Source organism: Urocitellus parryii, chromosome 1 (assembly GCF_045843805.1).
Source record: "Urocitellus parryii isolate mUroPar1 chromosome 1, mUroPar1.hap1, whole genome shotgun sequence".
Taxonomy (NCBI): Eukaryota; Metazoa; Chordata; class Mammalia; order Rodentia; family Sciuridae; genus Urocitellus; species Urocitellus parryii.
In genome coordinates this window covers 157,035,398-157,039,323 of record NC_135531.1, presented here as the reverse complement: position 1 = coordinate 157,039,323, position 3,926 = coordinate 157,035,398, and positions in this window count along the sequence as shown.

Genomic DNA, 3,926 nt, shown 5'->3' with positions numbered 1-3,926 from the left:
TCTCTCCTCTCCTCCCCTTACCTGAATCACATATGCTCATTACTTGGTACTTCCTCTTGTGTACTTCAACTTTCCCTCATATGTGCTCCCAGTACTCTCTTTTTAGTCCATTTATGCTTTCTTTGGAATCTGGCTCATGTTAGCTCTGTAGTATGGAACTGCCACATTGGACTGTGCTTTTATCCTCATTTCATGATCCAAGCAGGAACATGGAAGTATTCACTCAAAGTAGACGATATCATTATTGCTAACAAGTCTTGGATTAGAGGAGGTGGATTGGATGCACAGAGTGCACTAAAGGTGGGGGAAGGAGAATACATTGATGCAGAGACAGATTGGTCAGTCAATGTGAGATCAGACAAAGGTGTTCTTTTTCTCTTTGTTTCAGCACTCCATAAAAGGAGTGTGAGGTGGGTGAGAGATGGATTCCAGGTTCAAATGTAAATTACTTCAAGTCCAAGAGTTGTGAGTTTGGTCACAGAAAGTGACGTTTCTTGTACTCAGTTTTACTTCTTGAAGATGAAACAATCTTGTGGCACCTACTCCAGAGTTCAGATCAATTTAGAAATATATGTAGAACACTAGTGTTTTTCACATAATATGCAGCAAATTATTATATTTTCAGTAAAATACAAAGGTCATCAGCTGAGACTAGGAAGAGTGAAAGAGAAATGAAGGTCATCTTGAAGACATGGAAGCCATCTGCTTATTGGTCATAAGATTCACATGAAAGACTCAAGATGATCAAATGGTTTTCTTGTGCCACATTTAATCACTTCAGTGCAGACATGGATTAGACCAGGGAGTCTCCACTCTGGCTGTACATTGGAATCTCAGTCTCAGTGCCCCCCACACCCCAATTCTAATTGCAGTCATCTGGGAAGAGGGTCTAGAAGACTTTAGACTTTAGAAGATACCCAGTTGTGTTAGTCATGTTCCTGTCACTGTAACCAATACCTGGGAAGACCCATTTATAATTACAGTTTCAGAGATCTCAGTCCATGATGGAGTGGCCCCATTGTCTTTGGACCTGTCCTGAGGATGCATATCATGGCCAGCTGAGCATGCTCGAGAGTAGCTGCTCCCATCAGGGCTGCGAGTCAGTGAGAGAGAAGAGGAAGGGGCTGGGCTCCCACTCTCCCCTTCAAGGGCACACCCCAGTGAGCAGAAGACCTCCTAGCAGACCTGCCTCTTTTCACTGCCTCCCAATTGTGCCAAGCTGGGGATCCAGCCTGTAACCATGGGCCTCTGGGGGACAGTTAAACTCAAACTGGAGCATGGGAAGAGCTGGGTTTAAGTTAGGATTGGGGTCTTCCCAGGGAAATTCAGAAGAGTATTCAGGCATGAAGGGAAGGGTTAATTATGGAGAGTAGAATCTAAAATAAGGAAAAACTTGAGGGCTTTTGTGATAGACAATGAAAAAGTGGTAAGTCAAGGGCCAGAAGCTTCCAGAACAGAAGTGGGAGGCCTCTGTGAGAGCCCACTTCCACTGAACAAATAGCAACACAAACAATTAAGTCAGTTAGCGCCACAGGGGAATTATCTTTGCTCCAAGGACTCTTTTTTTTTCCATGTCCAGGTAGAGGTTAGTATCTGAATCCTATTGACTTAAAGTGGTTTTGTTCTAAAAGGATCACAGTGCTGACAGTTCAGATAAAGAGAACAGGATCTACTTGAACCAATTTACGTAAGAAAGCAAGCATTATGGAGTTTAAGTGGGTTGCAGAATTGATGAGAGGGCAGAAGTGAGACTGGATTTCCAGGAATGGATACTTGCTGGGGCTCCACTATGGAACTAGGCTTAGCAATATTCACGCCCACCCTTGTCCTTGCCCTGCTCCTGTGTTCAGTCGGCATTCAAAGAGCAAAGAGAAACATGAAATAAGAGAAGGCCATATAGATATTCAGCAGTGCCACCTGAAGTCACTACTCACGGTGCTGCTTAGGTGAGGTAGAAAAGTGCTAAAAGGTGAGGTGGAAAAGTGTTTTACTGTACAAGATGTCCACAAAGTCCTTGAAGGTGGGATAAGCACATTGTTCAAGAGTTGTTGCCTGCTTTGTAAAATAACACACTCAATATGATATTCTTTATCATTCTGATACCTTTTGGGATGGAGTACTCTAAATTTAATGGTTTAATTGTTAATCTTAAAAAATATACAGTCATACTTTTTCCCTGTTTTTATGATTTTTTTCCAGGTTGCCAATTAGACTCATTAATTTAAGAGTATCTTGCTGAACCCTTGTGGGACACATTATTTGCAAGTATAAATAATATACTATTTAAACATAAGTTGATTCTGTATTTCTCAACGTTGTAACCATTTTGTAGTCAAAACAGGTATGCCAACTTTCCTTTCCTTATAAAGTTATTTTTCAGAGAAAGACAAAGAATGAGTTTAAGAACAGATCTAGAGGAAATGCGAAGAACATATGATTCATGGTAAAGCATTATTCTAACCAGATAGGAAAAAAGCAGGGTTTCAAAGAGCCACCTGTTCAGTTAAGTGGAATCGCCTGTTTAGGTTTTAAATTTCACTATCCTTATTTTCTTTATAATTGTTTTTGTGTGTGCATGCCTTTTTTTTATATTTTCTTTACTGCCTTTTCTTTGTTCTCTTTTTTCTTTGTATCCCTCAAGGCTCACAGGAAGTATCAACATTACTAAAAGCAACAGTCCATGTGGGGCCAGAGAGTCTAGATTTCAGCCTAGGCTCTCAAGTAAACTGACTGGGCCTTACATTTGCCTTTGTAACACCCATATAACTGTGTTAAGTGGAGAGAGGATCAAGGGTCTTCTCCATGCACTACCCAAATTTCCCCAGCACAATTTTTCAAAAAGACTATCATTTCCCTCTGGCACTATGTGGTCTATTATGAAATAGGAGAGCATGTGCATGCTTAACTCTGTTTACAGGTTCTCTATTCTTTCTTTGGTTTATTTCTCTGTATGCATATATAGATATGTATATATGTATGTATATATATAATATATATATATATATATATATATATACTGGGCATATATATTATTATGCATATATTATGTATATGTATATATATACACACATATATAATTTTGGTCTTTTTAGATATAAATGACAGTAGAGTGTATTTTGGCATATTATACATACATGGAGTAAAACTTATTCTAATTAGGATTCCTATGGTTGTACATGATATGGAGTTGCACTGATCATGCATTCATACACAAACATAGGAAACTTCTGTCTGATTCATTCTACTATCTTTCTATTCCCACTACCTTCCTTTCCCTTTGTCTAATCCAATGAACTTCTATTCTTCCCTCCTCCTCCCTTATTATGTGTTACCATCCACATATCAGAGAGAACATTTGGCCTTTGGGTTTTGGGGATTGGCTTATTGCACTTAGCATGACAGTCTCCAGTTCCATTCTTTTACTGGCAAATAATGCCATAATTACATTCTTCTTTATGACTGAGTCTCTCTTTGCTCTTAAACCACGCTGAATCAATTACTATTTACACTAAGGTTCTTTTTGTTACTGTTCTAATGTTATACATGACAGTAAAATGCATTTTGACACATCATACATAAATGGAGTACAACTTCTCATTCTTCCGGTTGTACACAACGTAGAATCTCACTGGTCATGTAATTATATATGGACATATATGTCCAATTCATTCTACTGTCCTTCCTGTTCCCATATTCCCTTCTTTCCCATCACTCCCCTCTCTCTAACCCTAAGTACCTCAACTCATCCCTAGACCCTACCCCCTTATTGTGAATTAGCACTCACATATCAGAGAAAACATTTGGCCTTTGGTTTTCTGGGATTGGCTTATTTCACCTAGCATGATATTCTCCAGCTCCATCCATTTACCACTAATGTCATAATTTCATTCTTCTTTAAGACACAGTAATATTCCATTAGTGTGTAT